This window comes from Furipterus horrens, unplaced genomic scaffold (genome assembly GCF_987537825.1).
Source record: "Furipterus horrens unplaced genomic scaffold, mFurHor1.1.pri manual_scaffold_13, whole genome shotgun sequence".
Lineage (NCBI taxonomy): Eukaryota > Metazoa > Chordata > Mammalia > Chiroptera > Furipteridae > Furipterus > Furipterus horrens.
Window position 1 is genome coordinate 35,381,896 of NW_028327183.1, and position 23,161 is coordinate 35,405,056.

The following is a 23,161-nucleotide window of genomic DNA, read 5'->3' on the forward strand; positions in this document are numbered from 1 at the left end:
TTTCTCATTTCTGTGCTCCACCTGCATGATGAAATATCTCACCTGGATACCAGAGCTTTCAAGACAGCATTTATTGTATGTGGATCACTGTCAAACTGAAGTTTCTGTGAGAATGAAGGCTGGAACCTCCTATTCTATTACCTTGATGATGTTGCCCTGCGTCAGTCTTGGAGTCTTTTTATATCCTAAGTAAAATGGAAGAAAATAATTCATTCTAGGTGTTCCTAATGGCATCCAAATGATGCAGATCCCTTGAAAGGTACCATTTGTAGATAAAAATAAAGAAGGTCATGGAAATAATCTAATTTGCTGAAATGGACGAAAATGGTAATACCTAATCCAAGTTGGGAATTCAGGTGTGACGTCTCTGGTATTTGTGCTGTTTAACCACAAAGCTATACAAAATTACTCTAAAAGGTCTTGAATCCAGGCATGACAGTGATGATGATAATAACAATATCAATAAATAGCAACATCAGCAGGGATCACTGTCAACCCACACATATTCAAGGAGTACATGAAACCATTTACTCTTGTAAAACAGCCTGTGAAGTAGTAATATATTACTAAATTACCCATTTTACTAATGAGCAAACTGAAGCAGAGAGAGATTTAGTAACTTGCATAGGGCAACACAGCTCCTAGCCTGCAGTGTTGGGATTTCACACCAAATGTTATGGTTCCAGACACTGGGCTCCAGAGCTCAACACTAAGCAGAAAGCACATCATAGCCTTATCAGGAGCCAGCAGTCTTGGAGGTGCCAGGGGGAGGAGAATGAGAGGATTTAACCATGGGAAACAGGAGAACAAGGGAGGGGCATTTCATTTATTTCATGAAGTAGTAAAAACAGTTTCCTATAGGTAAGGATCTTTTTATGCTGGATAAAGATGAGTATTAAGTGAAAGCCAATCCACATTTACTGGCTTATCTCATGTGAATCTGCTGGTGTGTAGGAGGTATGACTTGACAATGAAAGCTTTCCCACACTTGATGCACTGATAAGACTTCTCTTCAGTGTGAATCTTCATGTGTCGACTGAAATTATAGTAGTAACAAAAGGCTTTCCCACAGATTTTGCATTTAAAGGGTTTTAATCCAGTATGGGTTATATGATGCATCCAAGATGAGTGTTGATTGAAGGTCTTTCCACACTTATTGCATTAATGGGGCTTCCCTCCAATGTGAACCTTCATGTGTTGATGCAAATTAAACTTGGAGCAAAAGGTTTTCCCACATTCTTTGCACTTAAAAGTCTTATCACCAGTATGGATCCAACTATGTTGGACAAAACCAGAGTGGTAGGAGAAAGACTTTCCACATTTACTGCATTCATAGGGCTTCTCTCCTGTATGAATCCGTTGGTGCTCTGTGAGGTGTGACTTGCGACAAAAAGCTTTTCCACATTCACTGCATTCGTAGGGCCTCACTCCAGTGTGAATCTGCATGTGTTGACATAAATTAAACTGATAGCAAAAGGCTTTCCCACAGTCTTTGCATACAAAGGGTTTTTCTCCAGTGTGGGTCTTCTGATGCTTAATTAAATTTGACTGTTTGGTGAAGGCCTTTCCGCATTTATTGCACTCATAGGGCTTCTCCTCAGTGTGATTCGTCATGTGTCGCCTGAGAGCAGGACTGTTGCAAAAGGTTTTCCCACATTCTTTACACTCAAAAGGTTGTTCTCCAGTGTGAAACTGCTGGTGCTGCATGAGGTCTGATGTACAGCTGAAGGTCTTACTACATCTAATGCACTTGTAGGGCTTTGCTTTGTAGGGGCACCAAATAGTCCCTGTAAAAAGTTTCAATATGTAAGTACGTAAGGGTTTTAAATGTTCTTTGTAAGAAGTAGCAAGGACTTGCTAAAAGGCCTTGGAAAAAAGAATGTAAGAAGGAGTGTTATAGCAATTAGTGATTTACAAGCTAAAAGGACTTCAGCCTCTATCACCTCCCATTTGCTTGTTTGTGTCTGGTTTATAACATTTGTGAAGATTGTGCTTTGCAGAATGTCTAGCCCTTTGAAAATAAATTGCTTCACAGGGAGTTCGTCGCTGGCTGAAAAGCTATGCTGCCGCCGAAGATAACCTTATAGCCTTGCGAATTTCTGTTCCTGTTACTGCCAAGACATTCCTGCAGTCCTGCCCAGCCCCCTCTTCCTAAGGCTGTTTCCCGCCAAAGAAGAAACAAAGAGACTGCACCAGTATAAAAACCCAGCGTTTAGACTCCATTGTAGGTTGGAGCATGTTAGAGACCTGCTCAGGGTCTGCCCAACTCCTGGCCATTATTAAAAATCCTTTGCTTAACTTTATACACCGCTTCAGAGTGTTCAATCTCACCTATGTAGCCGTAACAGCTTTAGCATGAACACAGTCATGTGCAAGATCCCAATTCTTGATACTCCTGCATTCACTATATTCATAATGGTTCTTCCCTGCTTGATTACTGGGGTCTTTGACTAGTCTGTGTATGTCATGTTCAAGGAGAACACCTACTGGAGAATCTCACTTCTGTAAAACTCTTGAGTGTACACTATTATCTGTCCCCAATCCATTGCAGTTAGGGTTCATCTTCCCAGGGCCAGTCTTCTTGTGGGGGTCTGTCACTGGCTTTAAGATTCCTTCCTGCATTTCTGATAACCCTTCCTGAATTTTGATTTTTCAAGTCCTGGAGTCTCTCAATGCTCCCAGCCTCAGCCATACCTGAAGTGAGTGTCACTTGGACAAGAGCAGTTGAGAAATGGTTGGTTCTATAGTCTCTGATTTTTCTCTGGCTCCTGAAAAATATTGATTACACAAGAGTAACCTATTAGTGATGCCAACATAGAAGAAACAAAATTACCACTTTTATTAAAGGAAAAATTGATGTAAAGAATGCCTCTGAACCTATGATGTTTTCACATCTCCGAAACTCAGGTTCACCATTTGTTCTTTTCTGTTCCTTGAGCTATTGACATTTAAAAAGGTAAATTAAAGAGTGGATGCTTGGACAGAGAACAGAGGATCTGGTGGGAGAATCCTCCTTACATTCCAGAATCAAGGAGAGCAGATGGTGTAATGATGACATTACGTAGAGTACATTGGCTCTAAGAGAGAACTTTTCATCATCTGTTGGGAAGCACAAGTAGGATGCACCAATTACAGTCCAGAGGGAGAGTGAAAGAGATCACAAGAGGTTTCCCAGGAGTTGCCATGAGTTGTTTCCTAATAGAGAGGTAGAAACTACCTGACATAGGAATTGGAAAGGGATGCTCTAGACAAAGGAGACAGAATGCACGAAGTCAGTTTTGAGTGAAACCTGGATGCCTAGAGAACTTCAGGACATGAGAGGATGTTGGAGATGTGAAGGCAGAGGCAGATAGAGGCAGAGGGCAGCAGAGTCGCATGATTCTAACTAGGGTGCCAGTGAGCAGTCATTGCTATTCCTAGAGAAGGTTTACAAGGCAGAAATGAGTACAATCTGAGTAGACATACTGAGTCTGCTGTGCCAGAGGAACAGCCAATAAAAAGACAGAACAGAAACAATCTGGATAGTGATAATTATGAATACTTATGTGGAGATATTATGAAAATGGAAATGTTAACAATATAAAGGTGTTCATTCTTCCTCAATGGATCTGTTAATTTAATAAACTCTAGATAAATTCACAATAGGATTTTTCATAAAACTCAAAAAGATAACTCTAGATCTTATGTGGAAGAGAAATGGGACAAAAATATAGGACCAGATAATTTATTGCTAAATTCTACAAAACATTTAAGGAAGAAATAATACAAAATATCAAATATCAATTCTATATAATTTCTTTCAGAAAACAGAAGAGGATGGAATACTCTCCATTTCATGTTATGAGGTCATTATTCCTTAATACTAAAACTGAAAACATGCTATTAAAACTACAGGCTAACATCTCTCAAAATCATAGACACAAAAAATATAGAATGACATATTAGCAAACTGAATCCAAAATATTAAATATAATACATCACGAAGAATAGAAAGTCAATGCAGGAATAAAAGGCTGGTTCAACACTTAAAAATGAATCAATGTAATTGACTCTGTTAAGAGATTAAAAAAAGAAAATGTACAATTATGTCAACAGACAGAAAAATCAAATAAAATTCAATATCTGTTCATAATTAAAACAACAACAACAACAACAAAAGACTCTTGCCCTGACTGGTGTAACTCAGTGGGTTGGAAGTCATCCTGCAAACTGAAAGATGGTAGGTTCAATTCCCTGTCAGGGCACATGCCTGGGCTGTGGGCCTGGTACCCAGTAAGGGGCATGCAAGAGCACTCTATCAATGTTTCTCTCTCTCTCTTTCTCCCTCCCTTCCTCTCTCTCTAAAAACAAAAGATGAGGGAGAATAAATAAAATCTTTAAAAAAGAAAAACTCTCAAAAACCTACAGAACACAATGGACTAAATATAAATATAATATGTGCAGAATTTTATGCTAAAAATTACAAAACACTGGTGAAAAATCAGCAGAGCTAAAGAAATGAAAAGATATTCTATGATGATGAATTGGAATACTCTCTCTAATTTAATTTTTAGATTAAACACAATTCCAATAAAAAAAATCAGGTTCTTTCTGAAGGTACCAAAAAGGCAATTATAAAATTTATGTGAGAAGACAAAGGAAATTGAATCAACAAAATAATTCAGAAAAAGAACAAAGTCAGAGGATACATCTTACCCAATTTAAAACCTACTATGAAGTAACAGTAATCAAAACTGTGATGTCGGCAAAAGTATACAGACATTTAGATCAGTGGAACAGAACAGAAAACCTAGAAATAGCTAGCCTCAAATACAGTATACTCTTTTTTGAAAGATGCATAGTTAATTCAACAGAGAAAGAATAGTCTTTTCAATAAATGGCTCTGGATGTGTATAAAGATGTAAAAAAATATACCTTGACACACATCTCACATCTTATAGAAAAAGTAATCCAAAATTTACCACAGACTTAAATGTAAGCATAAAAATATAAAACTTCTAAAAAACACACACACACACAATGGAGAAAATCTGAGACCTAGTATTTGGCAACAAATATTTTGATAAGAAAGTAAAGCACAATTGTTGAAAAAATATTGAAAAATTGGATAAAATCATTTGTTCTATGAAAGATACTATTAAAGGAATGAAAATACAAGCTGCAGGTGGGGATAAAATATTTGCAAATCATATTAATAAAAGACTCATATCTAGACTAAAGAATCCTTAAAACTCAAATATAAGAAAACAATAAACAACAAGAAAATGAGCAGAGATCTGAACAGAAAATTCACAAAAGAAAATATACAGATGTAAATGAAGGTATGTCATTAGTCATTAGATGGTCTAATGACAGTCACTTGTCATTAGAGAAAAAAATTAGAACCACAGTGAGTTACCTCTACATATGTTAGAAATGACTGAAATTCAAAACAAAACAAGACAAAAAAAACCTGGCAAGGCTTCCAGCCAAGATGGGGGCATAGACAGACATGCTGCGTCTCCCTCCAGAGCTAAGAAAGAACACAACTACGTCAAAACTAGAGACAACCAGAAGTTCCAGAAAATCAAGCTGCATAACAGTCCAAGAAACAAAGATAAAAGAATACTCATCCAGACAGGTTGAAGGGGCAGAGCTGGGGTGGAGAGGATGCAGTATGGTGGCAGCAGCAGATGCGGCAGCAGTGGCAGGCCAGCAGAAAATGCAGTCACACACTTTAAAAAGTTGGGAGGGACACCTGGGGAGCATTCCCAGCCGCAGACCAGGCCGTGCAGCTCACGGTCCCAGCCTCATTCCTTCTGATTGTGCAAACCAGTCGGGGTTGGGGAGGAAGAAGAAACTGCCAGTCTCTGAGCAGAGTCCGCTTGTTTGAAGGGCCCCCATGGTCCTAGACGTCCGCACACCCACTCTGGGAACAATGGCCAGGGAAACAGCTAGAGAGGCACTAGTGCTATACAGAAGTTGGAGAAGTTCCTGGAAAAGGGGCAAGTGCTAAGCAAGCAGCATTGTTCCTTCTCAAACACCTCCCCCACATACAGTACCACAACGTAGTGAAACACCCCATACTGACGAATACCTAAGGCCCCGCCGCTTACAATGTAACAGGAGCAAGAGCTTACCTAAGACACAGAGGCAAACACAGGAGCTTGTCAAGATGAGGAGACAGAGAAGTATGGCCCAAAAGGGAGAATGGATCAAGGTCCCAGTGGGAGAACTAAGTGACAAGGAGATAGCCAACCTAATAGATGCAGAGTTCAAAACACTGATAATAAAGATGCTCACAGGCTTAACAGATATGCTTGAGTATGGCAAATGCATAAGGGAAGAAGCCAAGGCTATGATAAGTGAAATGAACAAAAATCAACACAAAGTCAATGGTGAAGGGAAGGAAACCAGAGTTCAAATCAACGATTTGGTTTATAAAAAAGAAAAAAAAGTCAACCAGTACAGAATGAGGAAACAAAAATTGAAAAATATGAGGAGAGGCTTAGGAACCTCAGGACAACTTTAAACATGCCAATATCCTAATCATAGGGGTGCCAGAAGAAGAGGAAGAGCAACAAATTGAAAACTTGTTTGAAAAAATAATGAAGGAAAACCTCCCAAATTTGGCGAAGGAAATAGACGTACAAGTCCAGGAAGCACAGAGAGTCCCAAACAAGCTAGACCCAAAAAGTGCCACACCAATGACACATCATAATTAAAATGCCAAAGGTTCAAGATAGAGAATCTTAAAAGCAGCAAGAGAAAATCAGAGAGTTACCTACAAAGCGGTGCCTATAAGACTATCAGCTGATTTCCCAAAAGAAACTGCAGACAAGAAGGGACTGGCAAGAAGTATTCAAGATGATGAAAAGCAGGGACCTACAACCAAGACTACTCTATCCAGCAAAGCTATCATTGAGAATGGAAGGGCAGATAAACTGCTTCCCAGACAAGGTAAAGCTAAAGAAGCTCATTATCATTAAGCTAGTAAAGCTAAAGAAGCTCATCATCATTAAGCTATTTATTCTATGAAATGTCAAAGGGGCTTACTTAAGAAAGATGAAAATTATAAACATTAAAATTACAACAAACTCACAACTATCAACAACTGAATGTAAAAATTAAAAACAAAATCCAACTAAGCAAACCAGAATAGAAACAGAATCATAGATATGGGGATCATCTGAAGGATTATCAACTGGGAGTGGAAAGGGGGAGAAATGGGGAAATGGAGCAGAGATTAAGAAGCATAACTGGATGGTACAAAATAGATAGGGGGAAGTCAAGAATAATATAGGAAAGGGTGAAGCTGAAGAACTTATATGCATGACCCATGGACATGAACTAAGGGGGGGAATTGCTGGAGGAAAGGAGGGGTACCAGGTGGAGGGGTCAAAGAAAAAATAAGTGGGACAACTGTAATAGCATAATTTATAAAATATGCTTAGAAAATAAAAAATAAAAGAGAGTAAAGAAAGACTAAAGACACAGTAAAACCTAGAATATATTTGCTATATATATATATATATACATATATATATATATGTATATTTAACAGAACATATATAAGGAATGCATAAAGATTCTTAAAAATCTAAAACAGAATGGCAAATCCTTAATAAAAAAATAGGCAAAAGATCAATCATGAACTTATATTTTACAGGAGATATATATTTGGCCATAAAAAACATATGACTTGTTCAACCTTATGGTAATGAAGTAAATGTAAATAAATACCAGAATAGAAGTTACTTTGTGTCCATTCAATTGGACTAAATTATAGAGCCTGACAATAGCAAGTGTGGAATAGGATGAGGTTTATGGAATCTCATTCATTCCTGGTGAATTTAGCAAATTGGTAAAACCACTTTAGAAAACACTAAGCAATATATTGTAAAGTTGTTTTCCATCATCCAGTCATTCCAGTCATAACAAGAATTACATGTGGATGTCGTCGGCAGCCGTCCGTCTCGAGAGACGATGGTGTAGCTTCTTAAGAGTCTATCAGCACCGCCGAGAATGGCTGTGCAGTCCAACTCGGGAGTGACACGGTATCTGTCTCCTCCCGTGTTGAATCGACATCTTGCGATGACGCTGAAGCTACAGAGCCTGGGCAGGGTAATATGGAGGGTCTGCTGTTGCCCATGCAGCAGACCCCCCCTCTCTTCGCAGCTGAAGGGTCCAAGGGAAAGACGGAGTCAATACAGCTTGGGTTCAGGTGCGCCGCAGGAGTTGCCGGTGTTGACCACAACGTCAAACCGCCTTAGGGACTCCGGCTCCGGATTTTCTGTCGGGGTTTACTCCCTTAGCCTTTCCCCTGAAGAGGTATGCCGCAAGGCAGCGGAGGTTTTTTGGAGTCAGAGTTTTCCTTCTCTGATGTGCCCTGACTGGAAGATCAAACCAGCGACACTTAGCTCGCAGGCCGACGCTCAATCCACTGAGCTAAACCAGCCAGGGCATGTGGATGACAACACACATATATGTGTAAGATCTTCCAAAGCAGCAGGATGGTGACCACATAAAAAACAGAAAAAAACTAGCTATTATTGATCAGTTTAGTGTAGTCAGATTTACTGGATATAATTATGGAATTAGGTAAATGTCCACAAAAATGAACAGATACATTGTGATATATTTATGTAACAGAACAGAATATTTTGAGAAGAAAATAAACTATGGCTCACACCTGATTCTTAGTAACAGGATGCTGAATTTTTAAAAAGTATGTATCAGGAGACAACATTCATAACTTCCGACCAAGATGGAGGCATAGACAGACACGCTGCATCTCCCTCCACAACTAAGAAGAAATATAACTACCTCAAAACCAGAAGTTCCAGAAAATCAAACTGCATGGAAGTTCAGCAAAAAAGATATAAAGAAGAAATACTTATCCAGACAGGTAAGAGGGGCAGAGCCAAGGTGGAGAGGACTCGGTGTGGTGGCGGCAGCGGCACAGAGAGATAAAGAGAGATAAAGAGAGAATCCTAAAAGCAGCAAGAGAAGTGGAGAGTTCCCTACAAAGGGGTGCCTATAAGACTATCAGCAGATTTCTCAAAAGACACTTTGCTGGCAAGAAGGGACTGGCAAGCAATATTCAATGTAATGAAAAGCAACCTACAACCAAGATTATTCTATCCAGCAGAGCTATCATTTAGAATGGTAGGGCAGATCAAGTGCTTCCCAGACAAGGTAAAGCTAAAGAAGTTCATTATCACCAAGCCATTATTATATGAAATGTCAAAGGGACTTACTTAAGAAAAAGAAGATCAAAATTATGAACACTAAAATGACAACAAACTCGGACTTCCGGCCAAGATGGAGGCTTAGACGGACGCGCTAGGTCTCCCTCTACAACTAGAGAGGAATACAACTACTTCAAAACAAAGGATAACTAGAAATTCCAGAAAATAAAACTACACAGAAGCCCAACATATGAAGTTATAAACCAGCGGCACCCTTTGGGCAGGTAAAAGCGAAAGGGGGCGGAGCTGTTTGCGGTCGCACCTGGGACAGCGGCGGGGAGAACAACCCCGGCTGCAGTCGAACCCCCGGCAGCTTGCGACCCCAACGCTGGGGAAAGCAGCCACCACATTGCCTTGAACAGTGAGGCCCAGGGGGGCGGGAGGACGGACCCCGGTCTCCTAGCGGAATAACTGTGTGAATCCATCTTGGACCCCCGCCCCCAAAGAAAGCGCCACATGGCTGCGAAATAGGTCGCGGACAGGCGCCGGTCGCTGGATTGTGACGACTACACAGGCACTGCCCCCTACAGCCGGCCCAAGAAAACAAAACGCATCTGTCAAAATGAGGCAGACAACTATAGAAATCCCGGTGGCACAGCTCACCAGGCAACAGATGGAGAACCTGACAAATGAACAGATAAGAAACCTGTCAGATGCTCAGTTCTGGGCCATTGTTATCAGGTGGCTTACAGAATTCACAAAAGATCTGGAAAAAGATGAGAAAGAAGCGAAAAACACTCATAACAAAAGGAACAAAACCACATACGAGACAGATGGTGAGGAAAAAAAATCCAGAGTTCATTTCAACAAACTGGAATATGGAGAAGGAACAAGCAGTCAACCAATGCAGAGAGAGGAAATGGGAAGCAACGATGAGAGGATCAGAAACCTCTGGGACAGCTATAAAAGGCCCAACATAAGAATCATTGGTTTGCCAGAGAGCGAGGAAGATGAACTAGAACTTGAAAAATTGAGTGAAAATATAATAAAGGAGAACTTCCCAGACTTGGGGAAGGAAATAGACTTACAGGTCCAGGAAGCACAGAGAGTTCCAAAAAAACTGGACCCAGGGAGAACCACTCCAAGACACATTATAATCAAAATGTCAAAAATTAAAGATAAAGAATCTTAAAAGCAGCAAGAGAGAAGAAAAGAATTATGTACAAAGGGGTCCCAATTAGACTATCAGCTGACTTCTCAAGGGAGACCCTGCAGGCAAGAAGGGACTGGCAAGAAATATTCAAAGTAATGAAAATCCAAAACCTACAACCACGAATACTCTATCCAGCGAAATTGTCATTCAGAATAGAAGGACAGAGAAAGTGTTTCCAGGACAAAATAAAACTGAAAGAGTTCATTAGATCCAAACCACTGTTATATGAGATGTTAAAGGGACTGGTTTAGAAAAAGGAGGATCAAGACAATGAAATCTAAAATGAAAACTGCATCACAAGAAACAACAGAAGCTAGGGAATTGAAACAAAGGCAAAACTAAACAGGCAACGAGAGTGGAAAAAGAACTACAGGTACGGGGAACATATTGGGGGGAGGTCAACAGGGAGGGGGAATGGGGAGAGGGAGGGAGATGATATAGGAATTAAGGATCATGGTAGGAGGGAATGGAATAGACAGAGAGAGGTTGAGAAGAACTGTATGCACAACTAATGGACATGATCTAAAAGGGGGGGGGACAACTGGAGGGAGGGGGGCCACCGGGTGGAGGGGAGCAGAGGGAAGGGAAATTGGCACAAATGTAATATTATAATCAATAAAACACATTAAAAAAATAAAAATAAATAAAATGACAACAAACTCACAACTATCAACAACTGAATCTAAAAAACAGAAACAAAATCCAACTAAGCAAACCAGAATAGGAACAGAATCATAGGTATGGGGATCACTTGGAGGGTTATCAGCTGGGAGAGGGGAGGGGGAGAAATGGGGAAATGTTGCAGGGATTAAGAAGCATAATCGGTTGGTACAAAATAGAAAAGGGGAAGTTAAGAATAATATAAGAAAGGGTGAAGCCAAAGAACTTACATGCACAACCCACTCACATGAACTAAGGGGGGTGGGATTGCTGGAGGGAAGAGGGGTACTGGGCAGAGGGGAGCAAAGGGGGAAAAATTGGAACTACTGTAACAATGTAAGCAATAAAATATACTTAAAAAAAAGACATTAATGTCTTAGTCTGTTTGGGCTGCTCTAACAACATAACCACAGACTGGGAGGCTTATAAACAAAAGAAATTTACTTCTCACAGTTCTGGAAGCTGGGAATCTAAGATCAAAGTACCAGGCATGGGAGTGTTCTGGTGAGGGCCTTCTTTGTGGTTCATAGCTGGCACCTTTTCATTGTGCTCCCACATGGTGAAAAGGGCCAAGGATCTCTCTGGAGTCTATTTTATAGAATATTGATCCCCTTCATGAGGGTTCTACTCTCATGACTTAAGCAGCTCCCCAAATCTTCAATACCATCATCTTTGGAGGTTAGGATTTCAACATACGAATTTTGGGGAATACATTCAAACCACAGCAGTCAATTATGACACCATTTATCAGAAGTTAAAAAAAACTATACAATACACCATTTAAGCATGCTTACAAACAGGTTTAATACTCTAATTAAACCAAGAAATGAATTTACAACTATATGAAATAAACAAATTGCTTGAAAGATACAAAATAACAAAACCAATACAAGAAACAGAAAATACGAAATCACCACATTTATAAAAGGAATTCAATTTATAATACAAAACACTCCACATATAAGGCAATGAAATTATAAAGCAAAGTTTAAGAAAGTGATTATCTATGGAGAAGGGAGAAGATGGAAAAGGGAAAAAAGGTATAGACAGATATAGCATGTTGGCAATGCTCCTGTTCTTGCATTGACTGATGGTGTTCATTATAGTATTGTTTGGAAGAAGTAATTGACGGGGAAAAGCTTTAAAATAAACATGACAGTTCAGTGACAAATGATGAAAATGTGTTATAAACCAAGATATATAATTACTATAATTCTGTACTCCTTAAGTCAATTATAAATGTTAGAAGCCAACAGAGTATTGTAGTTATGTCATGGTACCTAGGTAGAACCTGCCCAAGCTCAAATCCCAACAACAACCTTGCTAGTTTTGTGCCCTTCAGTAAGCCATTCAACTTCCAGAAGCTCTGCTCCCTCATCTAAAAATCAGAGCTAAAAATAGCAGCTGCTTCATAGATCACTATGAGAATGAAGTGAAATGGGACACACACAGTGCTGAATGCAGTGCAAGCAGTGAAAAAGCCATCAATATTTGTTAACTAACCTGTCTATATCACGGTTTAAATATGGGGCACAACATGCATAGGTTGAAGTTGAAGAACCAAGTACAGGTGGATCATTCTGGGAGACTAATTGCAGTAAAAAGAAGAAGGACCACGAGATGCTAGGTGAAGCTAATACTGAGGAGGTGATCAGCATAAAAGGCAGAGAATCATGCAATCAGAATTGGAAAAAGGAACCATTGAGACTAAATGCTATCAAAGCTCAGGTGCAAAAAAGTGGAGCAAGTTTCTGATACATCGATAACCAGTGTAATGTGGTAGTGAAGATTGTCACTTCAGTCATCTCCTGCCTCTACTAAGCATAGTCATCTTGACAGTTGTTAACTGACTCTAAATCTCATTTTCCTAATCTGAAACACTGGGGACTAATTTACTGGCTGCCATGAGAGTTAACAATATCTACAAAGTATACAACACAGTGTCAGGCACAGTGTGATGTCCCGTATATTGTGGGCCATTATCCATCGTCATTATTATTGCTGTTACATTTGCCTATTAGGATAAGAGCAGGAACTTTCTCAGGAATGGTTTCAGTGCCATGGTTTAGAGCAATCTCACCACCAGGCCTCAGATATAAAAAGACGGGGGAGACATGGAGAGCTGGTGCAGATGTGGAGCCCAGGGCACTCTCACACATGGCTGGTGGGAGTATGAAGGGTGCAGCTACTGTGAAACTGCTGGCCTGCTGAACATATACCTACCCTAAGACCCAATCATTTCTCTACAGAAATGAGTCTTTATATTTACAAAATTTAATGCCAAAGATATGCATAATATCAGATACAGGGGAAAAATTAAGATGACAATCACAGAAGAAAGGGCATACTTATAATAGACAGTGCCAATTATTGAGTAAGAATAGAGTCCAATTATAAGCAACCACAAAAATGAATCTCACAGACATACTGATGAGCAAAAAGCAGACAGACATGACAGAATATATGGTTGGGTTCCATTTATATTAATTCTCAGTGAAAATGAATCTATGGTAACATCTAAATACTGGTTACCTTTCTAGGAGGAAGCATTAGAAGCCTCCTGAATTGCTGTAAGTATTGTATATATTTGACCTGGGTGGCGGTTATTCAGGTTCATATATATGTAAAAATTCATCAGACTGAACTCTTTAAGACATATGCACATTGCTGAGGCAAGTTTAAAATTTTTAAAAATAAAGAGTAGAATGGACGCTCTCCCTCTTGGGAGCACACCTATACCTTTCCCTCACCCCTCCTCTTTCTGACAGGTGCATTAACTTTGTCTTTCTTTCTCCTAAGCTCCAAGGCCCCCCCTTTTTTGGCTTTTGTAACTTGTTTCTTGAGCCTATGCCTCCCAGCTGGATTCTACTACCTCTAAAACTTTCCAAATAAATGTTCTCTTCTAATCTGGAAAAAAGAGTGGAGCTGAGAAAGTCAAGTGTAGGCAACTTTTTCAAAAATAAGATAACTCCTCCAAGAGTTTGTTTGTATAAATGTATTACTCAACATTTAAAAACTGCCATAAAGCCATGACACCATAAAAGTCCTGGAGGAAAACACAGACAGGAAAATTTCAGATATCCCATGTAGCAATATTTTCAACGATATATCTCCTGAGGCAAGTGAAATGAAGGAAAGAATAAACAAATAGGAATATATCAAACTAAAGAGTTTCTTCTCAGCAAAAGAAAACATCAGCAAGATGAAAAGGGAACTAACCATATGGGAAAACATATTTGTCAGTGATACCTCAGACAAGGGATTGATCTCCAAAATATATAAAGAACTTATAAGACTCAACACCAAGAAGACAGACAACCCAATTTAAAAATGGGCAAAGGACCTGAACAAACACTTCTTTAAGGAGGACATACAGAGGGTCCATGGGCATATGAAAGAATGCTCAACACTGCTAGCCATCAGAGAGATGCAAATAAAAACCACAATGAGATATCACTTCACACCTGCCAGAATGGCCATCATCAGCAAATCAACAAACAACAAATGCTGGTAAGAATGTTGAGAAAAGGGAACTCTAGTGCACTGTTGGTGGGAATGCAGACTGGTGCAGCCACTGTGGAAAACAGTATGGAATTTCCTTAAAAGACTAAAAATGAAACTGCCTTTTGATCCAGCAATTCCATTGCTAGGTTTATCCGTGAAGAATCCTGAAACACCAATTCAAAAGAACCTAGGCACCCCTATATCCATAGCAGTGCTGTTTACAATAGCCAAATGCTGGAAACAACCTAAGTGCCCATGTGTAGTTGAGTGGATCAAAAAACTGTGGTACATTTACACAATGGAGCACTATGTAGCAGAAAGAAAGAAGGAACTCCTGCCATTTGCAACAACATGGATGGAACTAAAGAGAATTATGCTTAGCGAAATAAGTCAGGCAACAAAAGAAAAATACCATATGAATCACCTAATACAGGAAACTAATGAACAACACAAACAAATGAGCAAAATTGAACCAGAGGCATGTAACAAGGAGCAGACTAACAGTGACCAGGGGGGAGTAGGGTGAGGGGGAGAAGGAGGATAAGAAGGGGAAGGATGTAGTTAAGAAACTAGTATAAATGACCAATGGACATGGACAATGGGGTGGGGATTAACTGTGGGAGAAGGGGTGGGTAGAGTGGGTGGTGAGCAATGGGGGGAAAAATGGGACAACTGTAGTAGAAAAATAATAAATAAATAAATAAAATTTTAAATAAAATAAAATAAAAACTGTCATGAAGCCAGAATTGTTTGGTGTGTTTTATATTCCCCAAGTAACCACCCTGAGCATGTTTGTTTTTTTCCAATTGGCTAGAGGGAGATAAAGATACAAAAGAAATAAGTGAAGAAGCAAGGTCTCTGAGAAGGCAGGAGATATGAGTTAAGTCTCTGGTACAAGAAGTGGCCATTGCAGGGGGCAAGATCTCTTCCACAGAGGTCATAAAAGGAGCTACAAGTATGAGACAGATAAAGATGAATCTGTAAGGTTGAGGAGCAAGAGCAGAAAGACATGATGTAGGTTATATGCTGAGACATCAGTAGTTCAGGGAGTCATGCTTGGGTTGAGAGGGTGGGGGAGCTGGTGCAGTAAACAAAGCTGACCAGAAACAAGGAGCAAGATGAGGGCTGACCAGTTAGCAGTGTGCTGGCAACAAACCATCAAAAGTATGAGGGCTTAAACAGATGTTGGTGGGGAAACTCATGGAGGTGGTGGACGAGATGGATTCACTTGATGTGAAAAACATAAAATAAGCAAAATGAGGATGGCTGGATATTGGGTTAGATAAAAGCAGAGTGTTATAGGTTTGAAGAAGGTTGTTTCTCCTTCTCGACTATCTGAGTGACAGGTCCATTTAGTGAAACTGTGGAGGACTGAGGAGTGGACAAGATCATAATATCCTTTTAGGCATGAAGAATTTGATGAAACGTGGTATATAACTAAAAAATAAGTGTTTAGAAGAGACTCAGGTGGGCTGAGGAGAGGCTGGATAGACACTTACCAGCTGGCTGAGCAGTGCAAGGAAGCAGGAGACAGGCAAGACCATGGCTCTGCAGTGGCACCAATCAAAACACATGATGACTCCAATTGCCCTCACCAGCCCGGATGTGGGGCAGACAAATCCAAATGTCACCTTGAGGTTTTGTTTTTTTTTTAATTTTATTTTTTGGTTATTCAATTACAGTTGTCCCATTTTTCCCCCCTTGCTCCCCCCTCCCAGCCCATCCCTTCTCCCACAATTATATCCCTCCCCGTTGTCCATGTCCATGAGTCATTCATATACGTTCCTTGACTAGACCCTTCCCTTACTTATCCTCCTTCTCTCCCTCCCCCCTCCCCCCTACTGACTACTATTCTAGTCTTTGCCTATTTAGTTCGTTTGTTTGTGTTGCTCTTTAGTTTCCTGTATTGGGTGATATCATATGGTATTTTGCTTTCTTTGCCTGGCTTATTTCACTAAGCATAATTCTCTCTAGTTCCATCCATGTTGTCACAAATGGCAGGAGTTCCTTCTTTCTTTCTGCTACATAGTATTCCATTGCGTAGATGTACCACAGTTTTTTGATCCACTCATCTACAGATGGGCACTTAGGCTGTTTCCAGCACTTAGCTATTGTAAACAGGGCTGCTATGAACATAGGGGTGCATAAGTTTTTTTGAATTAGGGTTTTAGGATTTTTCGGGTATAATCCTAGCAGTGGAATCACTGGTTCAAATGGCGGTTCCATTTTTAGTTTTTTGAGGTAATTCCATACTGTTCTCCATAGTGGCTGCACCAGTCTGCATTCCCACCAACAGTGCAGTAAGGTTCCTGTTTCTCCACATCCTCGCCAGCATTTGTTGTTTGTTGATTTGTTGATGATGGCCATTCTGATGGGTGTAAGCTGGTATCTCATTGTGGTTTTTATTTGCATCTCCCTGATGGCTAATGATGTTGAGCATTTTTTCATGTGCCTATGGACTTTCTGTATGTCCTCTTCGGAGAAGTGTTTGTTCAGGTCCTTTGCCCATTTTTTAATTGGGTTGTTTGTTTTCTTGATGTTGAGTTGTATAAGCTCTTTATATATTTTGGAGATCAGTCCCCTGTCTGTGATATCATTGGCAAATATGTTTTCCCATATGGTTGGTTTCCTTTCCATCTTGCTGATTTTTTTTTTTTTGATGAGCAGAAACTTTTTAGTTTGATGTAGTCCCATTTGTTTATTTTTTCCTTTATTTCTCTTGCCTTAGGAGATGTATCCGTGAAGATATTGTTACGTGTGGTATCTGAAATTTTCCTGCCTATGTTTTCCTCTAGGACTTTTATGGTATCACGGCTTACATTTAAGTCTTTAATCCATCTTGAGTTTATTTTCGTGTGTGGTGTAAGTTGGTGGTCTAGTTTCATTTTTTTGCACGTCCCTATCCAGTTCTCCCAGCACCATTTGTTAAAGAGGCTCTTCTCACTCCATTTTATGTTCCTTCCTCCTTTATCAAAGGTTAGTTGACCATAGAGGTCTGGGTTTATTTCTGGGCTTTCAATTCTGTTCCACTGATCTATACGTCTGTTCTTATGCCAGTACCAGACTGTTTTGAGCACAGTGGCTTTGTAGTATTGTTTGATGTCTGGTATCATGATTCCTCCTGCTGTGTTCTTCTGTTTCAAGATTGCTTTTGCTATTCGGGGTCTTTTTTGGTTCCATATGAATTTTTGGAGTATTTGTTCTAAGTCAGTGAAATATGTCATTGGTATTTTAATAGGGATTGCACTGAATTTGTAAATTGCTTTGGGTAGTATGGCCATTTTGATGATGTTGATTCTTCCCATCCAAGAACATGGTATTTGCCTCCATTTATTTGTATCTTCTTTAATTTCTTTCTTCAATGTTGCATAATTTTCAGTGTACAGGTCTTTTATCTCTTTGGTTAAGTTTATTCCTAGGTACTTTATTTTTCTTGTTGCTATAGAAAATGGTATTTTCTTTTTTGCCTCTGTCTCTGATATTTTATTGTTGGTGTACAGAAATGCCTAAGATTTCTGTATATTTTGTACCCTGCTATTTTGCCAAATTCACTTATTATATCAAGTAGTCTTTTAGTGGATTTTATAGGGTTTTCTAGGTATACTATCATGTCGTCTGCAAATAGTGATAGTTTTACCTCTTCTTTCCCAATTTGGATGCCTTTTATTTCTTTGTCTTGTCTGATTGCTGTGGCTAGGACTTCCAACACTATGTTGAATAGAAGTGGGGAGAGTGGACAGCCTTGTCTAGTTCCTGATTTCAGGGGGAATGCTTTCAGTTTTTGTCCATTGAGTATGATGTTGGCTTCAGGCTTCTCATATATAGCCTTAATGATGTTAAGGTATGCTCCCTCTATTCCCATTTTGCTGAGTGTTTTCAACATAAATGGGTGTTGTACTTTATCAAATGCTTTTTCTGCATCTATAGATATGATCATGTGATTTTTGTCTTTCATTTTGTTTAGGTGATGTATTATATTTATTGATTTGTGAATATTAAACCATCCTTGCATCCCTGGGATGAATCCCACTTGATCATGCTGTATGATCTTTTTGATGTATTGTTGGATCCTGTTTGCCAAAATTTTATTGATGATTTTAGCATCTATGCTCATCAGTGATATTGGCCTGTAGTTTTCTTTCTTTTGTTGCAGGAAGACAGATCTCTGGGTAGGGGCATTCTCATGCCCCTCCACCCAGGTGGCATCCCATGACTCAGGAGATGATGAGCAACTCTTGTCTCCGCCTTCAGCTTTAGGCTGTCGAGGCCACTGAGTCGTGGAATCCTGGGTAAAACAGGTTCTGTTGTGTACTCCATCTGCTTCCTTGTTAATGAAGTCTTAAAATGGAGCTGGCCTTGAGGATCAGTGTGTCTGCCTTGCTTCCTTGATAGGTGCTAGCTAAACCAGGAGTTACCCTGGCTGTATTTTACATATTAATGACACTATAAGAATTCTTTCACTTGTACTTCCGGCCAAGATGGAGGCTTAGACAGACACGCTAGGTCTCCCTCTACAACTATACAGGAATACAACTACTTCAAAACAAAGGATAACTAGAAATTCCAGAAAATAAAACTACACGGAAGTCCAACATATGAAGTTATAAACCAACGGTGCCATTTGGGCAGGTAAGAGTTAAAGTGGGCAGTGCTGTTTGCGGTCGCACCCGGAGCAGCGGGCGGCGAGGAGTCCCGGTGGCCAAGCCCCTGGCGGTGCGCGACCCCGGCGAGGAGTCCCGGTGGCCAAGTCCCTGGCGGTGCGCGACTCCGGAGCTGGGGAGAGCGGCTACGCAAGCCCCTGGCGGTGCGCGACCCCGGCGAGGAGTCCCGGTGGCCAAGTCCCTGGCGGTGCGCGACCCCGGCGAGGAGTCCCGGTGGCCAAGTCCCTGGCGGTGCGCGACCCCGGCGAGGAGTCCCGGTGGCCAAGTCCCTGGCGGTGCGCGGCCCCGGCGAGGAGTCCCGGTGGCCAAGTCCCTGGCGGTGCGCGACTCCAGAGCTGGGGAGAGTGCCGCCGCATCGCCTTGAACAGTGAGGCCCAGGGGGGCGGGAGGACGGATCCCGGTCTCCTAGCTGAATAACTGTGTGAATCCATCTTGGACCCCCGCCCCCACAGAAAGCACCACAGGGCTGCGAAATAGGTCGCGGACAAGCAGGCGCCGGTCGCTAATTTGTGACGCGTACGCAGGCACTGCCCCCACAGCCAGCCCAAGAAAACAAAAAGTATCTGTCAAAATGAGGCAGGCAACTTTAGAAATACCGGTAACACAACTCACCAGGCAGCAGATAGAGAACCTGACAGATGAACAGATAAGAAACCTGTCAGAGGCTCAGTTCTGGGCCATTGTTATCAGGTGGCTTACAGAATTCACAAAAGAGCAGGAAAAAGATATGAAAGAAGCGAAAAACTTTCATAACGAAAGGAACAAAACCACATACGAGACAGATGGTGAGGAATCCAGAGTTCATTTCAACAAACTGGAATATGGAGAAGGAACAAGCAGTCAACCAATGCAGCGAGAGGAAATGACAAGCAACAATGAGAGGATCAGAAACCTCTGGGACAGCTATAAAAGGCCCAACATAAGAATCATTGGTTTGCCAGAGAATGAGGAAGATGAACTAGAACTTGAAAAATTGAGTGAAAATATAATAAAGGAGAACTTCCCAGACTTGGGGAAGGGAATAGACATGCAGGTCCAGGAAGCAAGGAGAGTTCCCAAGAGACTGGACCCAGGGAGAACCACTCCAAGACACATTATAATCAAAATGTCAAAAATTAAGGATAAAGAGAGAATCTTAAAAGCAGCAAGAGAGAAGAAAAGAATTATGTACAAAGGGGTCCCAATTAGACTATCAGCTGACTTCTCAAGGGAAACACTACAGGCAAGAAGGGACTGGCAAGAAATATTCAAAGTAATGAAAATCCAAAACCTACAACCACGAATACTCTATCCAGCGAAATTGTCATTCAGAATAGAAGGACAGAGAAAGTGTTTCCAGGACAAAATAAAACTGAAAGAGTTCATTAGATCCAAACCACTGTTATATGAGATGTTAAAGGGACTGGTTTAAAAAAAAAAAAAAAAACAGAAGCTAGGGAGATGAAACAAAGGCAAACTAAATAGGCAACGAGAGGGAAAGAGGAACTGTGGGTACGGGAAGCATATTGGGGGGAGGTCAACAGGGAGGGGGAATGGGGAAAGGGAGGGAGATGATATAGGAATTGGGGATCAAGGTAGGAGGGAATGGAATAGACGGAGAGAGGTTGGGAGGAACTGTATGCACAACTAATGGACATAATCTAAAAGGGGGGGACAACTGGAGGGAGGGGGGCCACCGGGTGGAGGGGAGCAGAGGGAAGGGAAATTGGCACAAATGTAATAATTTAATCAATAAAACACATTAAATCATTAAAAAAAAATAATGAAATCTTAAAAAAAAAAAAAAAAAAGAATTCTTTCACTTGTAAAATTCTCCTGTTGTTGGCTGTAAAGCTCACACCCCGTTCTATTTTTAGTAACTTTTGAAACCCTAATAAAAAGAGGATGAGGCTTCCCGCTCTCGGCTGATGGTCTGAGCGAGCCACAGTCCTCCATTCATTACTGGCCAATAATCCTGCCTGCCGGATTTATTTCAGCGTCCGAAATCATAACCAACACTACATTCTTTGCTGTGTCTTGACCTGGTTTTGGGATTAGGATAATAGTGGCTTCATAGAAAGAGTTTGGGATTTTTCCCTCTTCTTGGATTTTTTGGAATAGTTTGAGGAGGGTAGGAGTTAGTTCTTCCCTAAATGTTTTGTAAAATTCACCTGTGAAGCCATCCGGTCCAGGGCTTTTGTGTGGAGGGAGATTTTTGATTACTGTTTCAATTTCCTTCTTTGTTATTGGTCTGTTGAGACTTTCTACTTCTTCTTGATTCAGTTTTGGAAGGTTATATGTTTCTAGAAATCTGTCCATTTCAACTAGGTTGTCAAATTTATTGCCATATAGTTGTTTGTAGTAATTTCTTATAATTGTTTGTATTTCTGAGGTATCAGTCGTGATTTCTCCTCTTTCATTTCTGAGTTTGTTTATTTGGGTCTTCTCTCTTTTTTTCTTAATGAGCCTGGCTAGAGGCTTGTCAAATTTGTTTATTTTTTCAAAGAACCAGCTCCTAGTTTTGTTGATTTTTTGGATTGTTCGTTTAGTTTCTACATCGTTTAATTCTGCTTTGATCTTGATGATTTCCTTTCTTCTTTTTGCCCTAGGCTCTGTTTGTTGTTGCTGTTCTAGTTCTTGTAGCTTTATGGTTAGGTTTTTTATTTGAGATTCTTCTAGCTTTTTCAGATATGCCTGTATTGCTATGAACTTCCCTCTTAGGACTGCTTTTGCTGTGTCCCATAGGTTTTGGGCTGTTGTGTGTTCATTGTCATTAGTTTCTAGAAATTTCTTGATTTCTTCTTTGATGTCATTGTTAACCCATTCGTTATTTAAGAGCTTGTTATTCATTCTCCATGAGTTTGGGTGTCTTTGATTTTTTTCCCTGAGGTTGATTTTTAGTTTCAAGGTATTGTGGTCTGAAATGATGCTGGATATGATTTCAATTTTCTTGAATTTGTTGAGACTTGTTTTGTGTCCTATTATGTGGTCTATCTTTGAAAATGTCCCATGTGCCTTTGAAAAGAATGTATATTTTGCTTCTTTGGGGTGGAAAGTTCTATATATATCAGTTAGGTCCATGTGGTTTAGTGTGTTGTTCAATGCCTGTATATCCTTGGTGTTTCTTTGCTTGGATGATCTGTGTATTGTTGATAATGGAGTGTTGAAGTTCCTTACTGTGAGTGTATTGTTGTTGATATCCTTCTTGTGGTCTTCTAGTATTTGCTTTATGTATTTGGGTGCTCCTATGTTGGGTGCATATATGTTTATCAGTGTTATATCTTCTTGATGAATCGCTCCTTTAAGTATTATGAAATGTCCTTCTTTGTCTCTTTTTATTGCCCTTGCATTGAAATCCATTTTGTCTGATATGAGGACTGCTACCCCAGCTTTTTTTTCAGGTCCATTTGCTTGAAATATTTTTTTATATCCCTTTACTTTCAATCTATGTAAATCTTTTGTTTTGAGGTGTGTTTCTTGTAGACAGCAAATATGTGGGTCCTGTTTTCTTATCCATTCCGTTACCCTATGTCTTTTAATGGGAGCATTTAATCCATTTACATTTAAGGTTATTATTGACATGTGTTTATTCATTTCCCTTTTGTATCTCTGTTCCTCTACTCTTTTTTTGTTTTTTCTCTTCTTTTTTTCTTAGAATATTCCCTTTAGCATCTCTTGCAATGCTGGTTTTGTGGAGATGTATTCTTTTAGTCTTCCTTTGTCTGAGAAACTCCTTATTTCACCTTCTATTTTGAATGAGAGCCTTGCTGGGTAGAGTATTCTTGGTTGTAGGCCTTTGTTTTTCATTGCTTGAAATATTTTTGACCCTTCCCTTCTGGCTTGTAATGTTTCTGTTGAGAAATCGGTCGATAGCCTTATTGGAGCTCCCTTGTAAGTTATTTGCTGTTTTTCTCTTGCTGCTTTTAGGATTCTTTGTCTTGGAATGTTGCCATTTTAACTATGATGTGCCTTGG

General features: G+C 40.1%; 1 pseudogene; it reads right to left on the reverse strand.

Moving 5' to 3' along the window:
* Positions 1-925: 925 nt before the first annotated feature.
* The window catches only part of ZNF599 (zinc finger protein 599), a 75,341-nt pseudogene continuing 53,105 nt past the window's right edge, over positions 926-23,161 (reverse strand).